The sequence below is a fragment of the Gossypium raimondii genome, chromosome 10 (assembly GCF_025698545.1).
Source record: "Gossypium raimondii isolate GPD5lz chromosome 10, ASM2569854v1, whole genome shotgun sequence".
In the NCBI taxonomy this organism is placed as follows: Eukaryota; Viridiplantae; Streptophyta; class Magnoliopsida; order Malvales; family Malvaceae; genus Gossypium; species Gossypium raimondii.
Window position 1 is genome coordinate 24,735,169 of NC_068574.1, and position 12,806 is coordinate 24,747,974.

The 12,806-nt window shown below is 31.7% G+C and overlaps 1 long non-coding RNA gene across 1 annotated transcript; it reads right to left on the minus strand.

The window, feature by feature from the left end:
* Positions 1 to 4,632: 4,632 nt before the first annotated feature.
* Positions 4,633 to 7,222, minus strand: LOC105775953 (uncharacterized). The gene is made up of 2 exons (XR_001127791.2): positions 6,975 to 7,222; positions 4,633 to 4,869 (listed from the first exon to the last, which is right to left on the minus strand). It is a non-coding gene; the product is annotated as an uncharacterized LOC105775953 (long non-coding RNA).
* Positions 7,223 to 12,806: the final 5,584 nt, after the last annotated feature.

The window sequence follows — 12,806 nt, forward strand, 5'->3', positions numbered from 1 at the left end:
GTATTTTGGTTCTGTAAATTTTTGGACCCTCTGGACTTTTTGGACTGTTTAGATTTTTAAACTTTATTTATGTATTTTTCTTTACTACTCAAATGTTTTAGTTGACAAAATTCACTTCTTTACAAATTAAAGGTTTTCACAACAAACTGTGTTTCTCAAATATCCTTTTTTATAGAGTCTTCCACTACAAAGATTATAAGTTTTAGAAAATAAAAACAAAACGATGTTTTTAGTAAATATAACAACAAAAAATGATTTTGAATAAAATCGGGATTTTGAAAGTTTATGCCAATTTTTTAGTTACTCAAAAACCAAATTTTCAATCATATTAAGTAACAACCTCTAGATTTGGCCATAACATCTAGGTTGGGTTTAGAGTGTTACATTATTTAAATAGAAAAAATAATATATATTCCCTAATTGGCATGCGTGGGGTGGCAACAACCCATTTTGGGAATTTGGATTGCCGCCCCTTACTACTTAGATGGGCCTCTAAGCCTATCTATTGTATTGAGTATAAATGATATATGTGTGTTTTTTTAACTAACTCTTATAATTTTATCAACCTAACAACTATTTTTCTATTTCCAAAAATATTTATTTATTTAAAATAAATTTAATTAACTTCCTAATTAAATTATTTTTTCAACCCAATTCCAATTCTGTTAAAGTCATGGCTAATTAATTTATTCACTAATAATCTATGACCACGATGGCTAATTAATTTAATTTCCTCGAACTTCAATTACAATCAATTAAATAATAATTCAAAGATATGAATTTAATCTCTAAGTCATCTCTTGCATAAGGCGAGGAAATACATTCGCTACGGATAGTAATACATTTGTACCATTTAGCAAATTCATCATTTTCTTTCATCATATTGAATCATTTGTAAACTGTTTAGGGTTGCACCGAACTAGCAAAGGGACCAACTGAGGCTCAATAATCTGCAATTAAATACAGGATTTTCGTCTATTACTTAAATAATCTCACATCTTTAAAAATACCTCTTAAGATGATATTCATATATCATTATTTTACTTTTGGCCTATAAGAGCCAAAATAAAAGGACGAGATTAAGCCTGAAAGCTCAATTCAGATCAAACGGTCGATTTCCTCTTGCGCGTGATACTAGGTCCGAGTTTGGTTTTGCTTTATACATTTTTCAAATTTTATTTTATTTTATTTAATTTTTACTATTTTAGTCAAACAAGGATACTTGATTTTCTAACTAAATAAGATTTTTTTAACGTTATTATTAATCAACTTAATCAAATATTCTTTTCCAGATATTTTTCCAATGTTATGTTTTTTTTAAGCATGCATGCTACCTATGAATATCATGTATGGTTGCTCTTTAGGATCACTCAAATTTGTGTATCTTTTGCTTTTTCTTTCAAGAGCTCTTTGCTTTCTCAAAGCTTTCTTCTTTTGTTTTAATTGAATGTTTAATTGGTTTGTTATTTTTTACTTCCTATTTTCCTACAATTAATAAAAGTATTTGTTGAATCTTGAAAGTTACGTGAATTTGTGAAATATCTGTTTCTTTTTTGGGGTCAACAATTTCAAGCTTCTAACCCTTGGTTCAACAACTATATTAAGGATATTGTGGGTCATAATGATGCTTCCAGTTTTCTCGTCAGCACTGCTGCCGTTATTCCTACCTCTATGGATGTTTTTGCAAGCTTTCCTTCCAATCACCTCGCGACCATTGTCGCGCATATTCCCCCCCCCCCCTCGGCTTCTATCTCGATGATGCCCACTGTTTCGTATGCTATGTCATTCCTTGATATCTCTAAGATCAAATTTTTTTACAAGCACTACCCTTGTGTACAGAGGAATGAAAGCTAGAACCATTGCTGAACTCAGAGCCTCCATAGAGTTCTATTAACGACTTTTTGACAGGCTATGAATTGAGGAAAAAGCTGTCAAAGTAAATATCAAAAACCAAAGAGCTTTTTTGGCTAACCTGCCTACTTAGGATGATGACGATTTATTGACAATTTTGTTAAACAAAAAAGAGAAGAAGAGAGTGTTGGAAAATATGGGCATCACATATATAATAAGGATAATTACATGTTATTATTTACTATCATGATAGGTTAGCCCAAATTAAAAGTGATCTAATTTGGTTAAAGTTTTATTGGGCTTTAATTATTAAATAAAGTATGGGTCAAATATGGGTAGATTCTCTAGTAATTGAGTTCTACTCAAATTCTAATTAATGATGGGCTAATTAGGAATTAGAATTAATATGCCTAGGTTATAAATATTAGGGTTATGGTCCCAAATTAAACACAAGATATTTTTTCTAATATCACATCCTTAGAAAAGAGAGAGCAAATATTTCTCTGAATTTCTTGTGTGTTAATTTGGAAAATCAAATCCCTAAGATCCTGAAAAATTTCAAGAAGTTCATGGATTCAGGTATGCTTCTGCATCTAGTTTTATTCTTGATGATTTGACATGTCAGATCTTGATTTATGATTTGTCGAGTTTTATATCATATCTTAATTTATGATTCTAACAGAAAGTTCAGAATGGAATCTAGAACCTACTGGGGGAGTTTTAATTAAAGGGAAGTCAATTTTTTAACTCTTATTTCATTTTTTATTACATATTTTTGGATAATTGTATAATTTTTTATTAATGGTGTCTGCTGCTACTTAAATTTTCATTTGCTATGAACTACCTTTACTTTGATGCACTGTTTCATTTATTATTTAGCTTGCGTAGTTGTAATATTGGTTGGTTGTTGATGCAATTCAATTCTAGCATTAATGATTAATTCACTGAATTATTTACTAAGTTCAATTTATTAAGTTAATGGCATTATGCTAAGGGAGCTAAGGTTTCTTTATTGATGTAACATCTTGGTTTGTATATGTTTTGTTCAACAAATTGTCAAATGGGGAGAATATTGAAAAATATGAAACTGGTCATTAAGTGTCAAGGAAGTGCCTACTTCCCTAGCACTGGATCTATTCAAAGACAATTTTCATATTAGAAGTGTTGGCAATTTATAAACGATATAGATGCACTATGCTAAGTATTTGGTTGACATCTAGTCCGTAAATAAAAATCATTCTACTTGGGGAAACATAGTTTGGAGATTGAATTAATTCGAATTACCCAAGTTAAAATCTCTTGGATCTTGGACATTTGGATCGAAACTCTAATTGACCGGCTGCCAAGAGTTCATGTTTGTATTATTTACTATCTATACTGTAATCAGTTTATTTTGTTACTGTTTTAATGGGATTGTGATAGATCAATTATATAAGCAAGTCTCGATCATAATTTATGCAATGGAAGGACTTGTATAAGTTACTATGCTGAAAGTTTTCAGCACTTTTGTTGTTCAAGTGATGAACTTTTCATAGATTGCTTTTTTATAGTAAAATCAATTATGTTGTGGTTTTACTTGTTGAGCTTACCGGGATGAACTTAGTGGTGAGAGTGTCGATCTTCAAGGTTAAAAAATGAGGAGAATTATCACGGAATGTGTGATAGGCTAGATTTACTTGTTGGATTTATTGAAGAGAGTGAATATTTCTCACTGAGTTAGACTTTACAGATGGGAACCAAGCTGCATAAACAATTCCTGTGTGTTCAATTTTGTTTATTGCATCCAGTTTAGTGCAAAGAAGTGCTCAGTTCCCTGTCACTCCTTCCAAGCACTTTGTTAGTTTGCTAGTAACAATTTCAAAATTTTATTTTTCACAATTTCAATGATTGAGAAAAGCATTGGACAACATAAAAATAAAATGGTTAAATGCTCAAATTAGCACCCAATCTTTTATAGGTTGCTTATATAAGGACCCAATTCTTTGAATATAGTCATATAAGGGCTTAACTTTTACAAAAGTGATATTTTTCATGCACTTTAGCTTAGTTTGTAGTAAAAATTAGGTGAATGCTAACATGTTTAGAATATAACACATAACAATTGCATCAAATATTGTTTGAAAAAAAAAAAAAACCCTTATAAAACCATTTTGAGAATCCCTTATCCGAGTATCTTCAAAAGTTTGATCATTAGTTGAGTACTTTCAAAAAGGTTTGGCTATTATTTGATTATTTTGAAAAGTCTGGCCTTCATTTGAGCACTCTTGTAAATGTTAGGTCCTTATATTACCATTTTAAAAGGTTTGGCCCTTATGTGAGCCATCCCATTTTAAAAGGTTTAGTCCTTATGTGAGCAATCCTTAAAAGGTTAGACCACATTTTGAGCATTCAGCCAAAGAAAATTGTAAAAATATGATGGTGATAATATAGAGAAATATATCGATAGCACAAAGACCTTGGGCTAAAGATGTTTTCAGAGCTGGGTTTCACGAATCAAGTTTGATATTCTGATCATCCTTTGCTTCTCAATGATTGGGCTAAAGATGATTTTTGGCTAATCTATTCTCTGCTTGATAAAGTTTTTGATGATTGGTACAAAATGGTTAGGGGGAGTAGCATTATGGTTCTTGGACTCAATTTATCTTTAATATATCTGATTCTTGTAAATTATTTTATTTTGAATAGGAAGTGTTAAATTTAATTACAAAGTTTTGTCAAAAATATTAAAGAGGAAAACGAATTTCGAAGCGATCGATATTGAAAACTAATACAAAACATAAATTAATACCCAAATTATGGTTTATTAATTAAGTATTTATCTTTTCCATAATAATCTGCATTGAAATCACAGTTATATATATAACATAAACTACCAGATGTAGCAGTGATTAATTATGATCCTGGGTCTGGGTAGCAACTGCATAAGGAGGATTACAGACAGCACCACTCCCTGGATGACGATTACATGGTACTCCTACTCGTATTAGCTTCTTTCAATCTCTCGGTTGATTTCATTTCCTACAGCATTAACCCCAAAAACAATAACAAAATAATGAAGCAAAAATGACCCAAAGGAGATATATTAGGTGTCAAAACTATTTTTTTATTGGCTTTTTATTTTTAAAAAAATGGGAGTCGCCACCAATCCTTTTTATGAGGTATGATCGGATCACCCCATAATTTGATCGCTTTAATAAAAGTTTTGATTTACTAAAATAATAATTTTTTTGGTCTACGAAATTCAAGAAATGGGTTCGGGAGTCGGTTACGCACGAGGAAGGATTAGCACCCTCGTTACGCCTAAAATTGATACCTAATTGATTACTTGATGTCTTAATGTCAAAAATTGAAGATTTGCTTTCAAATGTGAACCCTTCGTATTAAGATAGTTTTATAGAAAAAGCTTTATTCCGAATTAATCGAGCAAACAGATCTTGCCCCGTGAGTTAGGACATGACTTCTTTAGTTTTCGAAAATTAGAATAATCGCCATTTAAATCGTTACTTAAATCTCATTTTTATATTTTAAAATTGATATTTGACTATTTCAGTTTTAGAATGAAACCATACTTCGTAAGTTAGGAACATGACTTTTCTAATTCCAAAAATAATGAATATTGCCATGATTAAATTTTTTTTTTACCTTTTTTATTCATCGTTCAAAACAAATGTAATACTTAAAACGACATGCATTTTACTTATTCGGACATAATATACACATGGATAAATGCTTAAACTTAATGTATGATATGGTGATAGTGAAATAATATAAGATGGCCATGTGGGTAGAATATTTATATTAGAATGATAAATAATAAATAAACTGATAAATACTATAGGAATAATAATGTAAATATGGCAATAATAAGAATATTACTTCATGGCATTAATAACAAAATAAATAACGTAACTTTGAAATAAAAATAAAAAAATAAAATGAAAGGGAAGTATAAGTAATATCAATTTTAAATAATAATGATAAATCAATAGGCTAAACAAATAATGTTAAATTTAAGTATTTAAAAAGTAAAAGAATAAATAAATAAAATAATTAATATTAAATTTAAGTATATGAGAAATATAAAAGTTAAAACATCATGATGACAATATACACAAATAAAAGGAATATAAACAATAAATTTTAAATATATGAGAAAGAATAAATAAATAAGTAGATAAATATAAAAGAAAACGGTTTAATAAATATTTAAAAATAAAAGACTAAATTGAAATTTAAATGAAATTAAGGGCATAAATTAAAAAAATAGACTAATAAGGACTAAAATATAACACGCTAAAAGGAACAGGGACCGAGTGAGAAAATATCTCAAACTTCCCCATGTGCATCGTTTAAAAGGACCAAAATAAAAAAATTAAAATTAAATGGGATAAATTTTAACAAGAAAAAAATAGAAATAGGACTATATTGAAAAATGCTTAAAAAGCGGAAGGACCAAAGGCACAAATATCCCCTTTTAAAAAACACGTAGATCCTGAGGCAGGTCGGGTTGATCTTCAAAACGATGTCGTTTTGGCGTCTGTGAGTTAAGCCCAAAGCAACGTCGTTTTGAAGGGCTATATAAGTAAAAAAGTTTAGAAAAAAATCATTTTATCCATTTCAAAGAAAAAAGAACTCCCAGCCCCTTCTTTTTCTCTCTGAAGTGTCTCCAAGTCTGGCCAAGGGAGCAGCCGTGCCCCGTTGCGACGGTCGCCGATCACCGACGACGGCACTGCCGTCCACGGTAGTCGAAAAATAAAAAACCCCCTTTTTTCGATCTTTCGGCTCCCAAAGTCCGGATCTAAAGGCTAAAAGCCTTAAGAGGTAAAAATAAAAAAACAAAAAAGCTTCGCTATATATATATATATGTATATTTTTTATTTTTTTTTGCTTTTGGAAAAAAATAAATAAAGAAGAAATAAAATCACCTTCTTGCTTAAAGTTAGGATTTGAATCTCTGTCTTTTGATGGTTTCTTTTTTGTACTTTTTCTGTATTCAATTTCTCTTTTCAGAAAAACAACCCCCCATTTTTACAATCGGTGAACAATAAAAACAAGTCACTGAAAAATAAACCAAATAGATATATGTATATATAAGTAATTAAGAAGGTTTTAGGTGTGCTTACCAATTAAGTGCGTGTTTGTGGTTGAAGATAGAGGTAAGAGTAGCGAAAGCGATAACAGTAGAACAAGTATTGACAGCACAGGGATCATCTTACACCCCATGTTGGGTTGAAGCCGATGTTTGGCAGCTTTGATCTGATAGGGGTACTTAGTGATTTTTTTTAAGGGGATTAAGGGCTACATATATAACTGCTTAGTGCTTACTGCACAATATACTTTTGAGTCCCATTCACCAATCATAAACCACAAAAGTTTGATCCCATTTGTGTTCTTCAACAATATAGTTGCTTAGTGCTTAATGTATCCGACATTTTTGGGTCCCATCCATGAATCATAAACCACGAAACTTCATCCCATTTGTGTTTTTCAACAAAGCCGGTCGACCGGCCTTGATTTCTTTCTCCACTCTTTGAAAAATCATAGTCACTATAGCTGCCGTGATTGACATATGGTAGATATAAATTATTCTAGTGTGGAATTTTTTCTACGGACACTGAATTCCAGGATAAGCACTTAAATTGTAAAAATTTACGGTGCATCTGCTTTGCTAATTTTCGTTATCAATGACATAAACTTATAGGGATATGGGCCATTTGGAAGAAAAATGAAATGTTGATATTGCAAGAGAAAGTGAAATCTGCAGTGCTTGGCCGAAGATGGTGTGACCGAGTCAAAGGCACTCAACTTCATTAATTCACATGATCAAGTTTCTTTGTAATGTATATTGATTGCTTTGAATTTATATATTCAGGTATGGCTGATAAGGAATAAGATTGTCTTCAAAGTTTTAAATTTTTTATTTTTATTTTTACAATTTTGTAATATTTTTTACTTTTTATAATGTTTTAATTAATATAAAACAAACAAAATCATATCAACAAGTTAATTAGAATGTAAAACAACTATGTACAGCCCAATTTGCCCGGGGCCCCAGTAAAACCCAAACAAAACAAATACAAAAATTAAAACCCACCTAACTACCTAGCCCAATAACAGACCCAAACTTAAGCCCAAAACCCGAATGGCCCAAATCAAAAAAAAAGAGAGAAGAAAAAACCCTAGCAGAAAAACAAAAGAACCCTAGGCGCCGCACCTAGGGTCTTCTGACCCTTGGTCTTCTACCATCGCCGCTTCTAACTCTACTCGCAGCCACTGACGCCACCTGCTCTCTAACACCAACCACCCCCATCCACTTGCACCTGCAAAAGAAATGACAGCATAATAGATTAAAAAAATAGAGTTGTAAATGGCTATAAGAGCCATCTAAAACCATTGTAAAAGGGGGTTCTTTTGAAAAAAAAGAAAAAACAAAGAAAAATAAAATAAAAGAAGTCAGTTTTTTTTTAAAGGTGATTTTTTTTTCATTTTTGCTCTTGTTTTCATCATTTTTATTTTTTTATTTCTTTTATTTTAAAATAAGCAAATAAAAAAAAAGGAAACCGTTTACCTTTAGGTGCCGCAGACGGAGGTTCCTCCGGCCTTGGGGTTGTCGGACCAACGGGTTCGCCGAAAACTCCATCGGCATCGACAGAAACCGAAAATTCCTTCCCTTTTCTCTTCGTTTTATCGCACTAGGAGGGTCATTTGGGTAATTTTAACCCCAAATCTGGGCTCTACTCAAAAAAGGGAGCAAAATGGGGGATTTTAGTTTTCCGGCCACCGCGAACGGCGGCGCCGTCGCCGGCGGCTGGCGACCGGTGCAATGGCCGATGACCGGAGCCATGGCCGCCCAAGGGGGCTCTTCAGAGAAAAATGGGGGTTGAAAAAAAAAATTTATTTTGAAATGGTTCAAAATGATTTTTTGTCAAAGTTTTTGGCTTTTATAGCCTTACAAAACGATGTCGTTTTGAACTTAATTCACAAATGCCAAAACAATGCCATTTTGCCTTTAACCAACGTGTGACCCGACTCGACCAGAGGATCCCCACGTTTTGTAGCGGAATGATTATTTACGCTTTTAGCCCTTCCGCTTCTTAATGATTTTTCAATTAAGATTTTTTTAGTTTTTTAATTTTACCCTACAATTTGTTACGATTTCAATTTGGTCCTTTCTAGGACGACATCGTTTTGGGAGAGAAGGGAAAATTACCCTTTTACTCCCTCCAATTGTGCGCGCATTCATGAAGGTCCCCTCTTCTATTTTATTTGTGGATTTGCCCCCCAAAGTTCTATTTTTAGTTCAAATTAGTGCCTTTTTGTTATATTTTTGCTATTAAACTAATTAATTTCAATAATGTTATCATTATTTTTACTATTATTGTTTTTACTATTGTTGTTACTATTATGATGCTTATTCTTATTTATACCTTTTTAATTTTAGATTTAATTATATATATAGACATACATATCTTTGATTTATATATATATATATATATTTATTTATATATTTATTTACTTTGTAATTTATATATACATATATACATACGTACATTTTATAATCTATATATATATACACACATATACACGTATATATTTTTATAACTTATATATGTACATATGCATATATTTTATATATATATATTTTATAATTTGTTTACATATCTATATATATCTATATATGTATTTTTATTTCATAAACATATTAATACATACTTATATATATATATTTTATACTTTATAATCTTAATATACATATATATACATACTTATATATCTTTTTATGTTTTTATAATTTTATTCATTTTCTTTATTCAATTATTTATTTACATTTTCATTATTATTTTGAAAGAATGTTTTAATTTTATTTGTCTATTTACTTGTTATTATATAATTGATTTGTCTCTTTTATTTATTTATCTTAATTTTGTTGTTGTTTGTATTATTTTTATTTACATTATCATAATTGTTATTCCATTACATCCATTTTTATCCAGATTCAAAAAAAAAAAAATTTGAAAATAAAGGCAATACTCGGTATTTGGGATCTTCGAGAGGATTGAGCCCTAACGTATTGGGTTCCAATTTTCTTCGTTGAATCTAAATAATCGAAAATGCTCTTTAATTAAAAAACATAAATAAAAAGCTCATTATCGGGAATTCAACACATTGTGTCCTAATGCATTGGATATGACACGTTGTTTTCTCGTGACGAGGATTTTTCTAAAAAATAATAAAGGCAATATTCTATATTTGGAAATTCGAGAAGTCGTGCCCTAACTTATTGGGTTTCGATTTTTCTCGCGTTAAACCTAAATAACTGAATATCCTTTTAAAATTAAAATAAATGAGGTTTAAATAAGAAATAAAATGCAAGCTTACTCTCAAAAACACGAGGTGTCGTGTTCTAACTTACTGGATGTGACATCTTGTTACTTCGAGATAAGGAGGCATTTTCCATTTTGATTTATTCGAGTAATTTTAAAATAACACAATATAAAGAGGGATCGTTTTAAATTCTTTTTGACTTTTTAATTTTCGACACCAAGACATTAAGTAATCAACTAGGTACCAATTTTGGGCGTTACGAGGGTGCTAATCCTTCCTCGTACGTAACCGACTCCCGAACCCGTTTTCTAAATTTCTTAGACCAAAATCATTGTTTTGATAAAATCAATTCATTTATTAAAAACATCCATTTTCTAATGTGACCTGATCACACCTCATCAAAAAGGATTGGTGGCGACTCCCGTTTTCGTTTTCGTTTTCAAAATCCAACTCGACCTTGTTTTCACAAAAAAATGGTGTCAACAGCTTGGCGACTCCACTGGGGATTTAAAAAGAGAGTCAAGCCATGTATTGATTACTTTTTGTTTTTTTGTCGAAAATTGAAAACTAGATTTAAATATACGATCATTTCGTTGCATTTCATCCGTCTTTATTATGATATTCATCATTGTGGTTTATAATTGCGGTGTTAGTTTAAGTTTTGGTATCTTTTTGCACATTGCATTACATTACCGTTGGTCACACCCTTTTAAGTGGGAATGAGAAACTACGCCTTCGTGAGGTTTTCACCTCCGCATGGGATAGTGAATCGCTTTTGGAATACATCCGTACCTATTTTTTCGTGAGATTTTCATCTCCGCATGGCCATAGGGAAATGTATTCCCCTGAACTGAACTCAGTCCGTATGAGCCTATAATGGGTGAGGATCGAGGAATCTGCTAGTTCAGGTACCCTTACTTTAGAACTGAACTGCATATAATGAGCCTTAAGAGCCTACCCTAGGTAGAACCACACCAAATACCTAGAGGTCACCTGAAAACTTGGTTTAAATTTGCGATTATTTTGTTGTATTTCATCCGTTTTGTTACGATTATCATTACTTCAGTTTGTAATTACTCTATTGGTTTGAGCTTTTGATGTGTTTTTGCATATTGTATTGCATAACCGCTCGATTTTATCCTTTTAAGTTAGAGTGAGAAGCTATTTCCTTCTTAAGGTCTTCACCTCCATGCAGGATAGCGGATCGCTTTCGCGTACATCCATACCAATGTCTTCGTGAGATTTTCATCTCCGTATAGCCATAGGGAAATGTATTCCCCTGAACTGAACTCGGTCCATATGAGCCTATAATGGGTGAGGATTGAGGAATCTGCTGGTTCAGGTACTTTTACTTTAGAGCCAAATCGCATGTAGTGAACCTAAGAGCCTACCCTAGGTAGAATCACTTCAAACCCTTTGTGGTCACCTAAATAGATGCTTTTATTGTTTCTTTCTCTCTTGGTTTTGCTTTGTACTAACCTATTTTCTTTTGTTTTGGTTATGATTGCATTGCATTTTCATAATAGAAAAGAGGTGTTGATTCACGTTCAAGTATCTAAATAGAGAGCTTGTCATAAGAAAATGAGTTTCTTGAAAAAGTGGAAAAATAGTACGGTTGTCCTAATATGGTCCGAGAAAGCTGGACGAGGGAAAGAAAGTACACGACTTTACTTCGTTGCCCGAAGATTTAAGATGACAAAGATTATTCGAGGGCCGCCAAACTTTCTTAAAGAGAATCCAACGAGCATTAAGAGGATGAGTAAGCAACGAGTCATGACCCAGATCAAGTTGAAGGAGATAGATGAGACACCATTTTGAAGAGTTCGCAAAATTTGTTCTTTACATCCAGATTTAAGGGAAAAGATCAACGTCTTCACTTTGAGTATTAGGGCAAGGTCGTATATGTAATATCTATTTTATGTAAAGAGATTTGTTTTCTAGAAAAGTTATTCTAATTGAATCGAATCAAGATCAACGCCTCTTCTTGCATTCATGATCAACATTACATTTCATTGCATACAATAAATTTCCTAAAATCCAAAAGTACGCATTCATGCATCAACATTACATTTCATTGCATACAATAAATTTCCTAAAATCCAAAAGTACATCGTGTTTAGAACTTTAGTACGGAGCCAAATGGATGATAAAGAATTAGAATTCTTTGAATATATCGATGGTTCGAAAGGTAAAGATATTTGTGCCTTTGAAGAAGGAACTAAAAAAAACCTATCAAGAATTTGTTTCTACATCCCTAGGGGCGTTCTAAACAACGGGATTGTGGAGGAGATTCTTGTAGTTTTTAGGACCATTTCAGAGTAATTCAGAAAACTCTTATTGCTCTAAGTGTGGGAGCAATAGAAAATCCTTTTATGAAAAAGGCACATGTCCACTATTTTTTATTTCAACGAAATGCATCTTTGTGTCTTATTTTGGTAAACATTCTTTTGTTCCTTCCATTTCATTCATACTCATACCACACAAATAATTCCCCTTTGATTTATTGGTTCTTTGAGTCTTCTTTCGTTCCTTTAATAGGTCTCTAGATATCAATGATATGAGCGACACTGCTATTGACTCAGAACCTCATTTTGAGCAAGATATGTATCCAGAGGAACCTCAGGACTTTG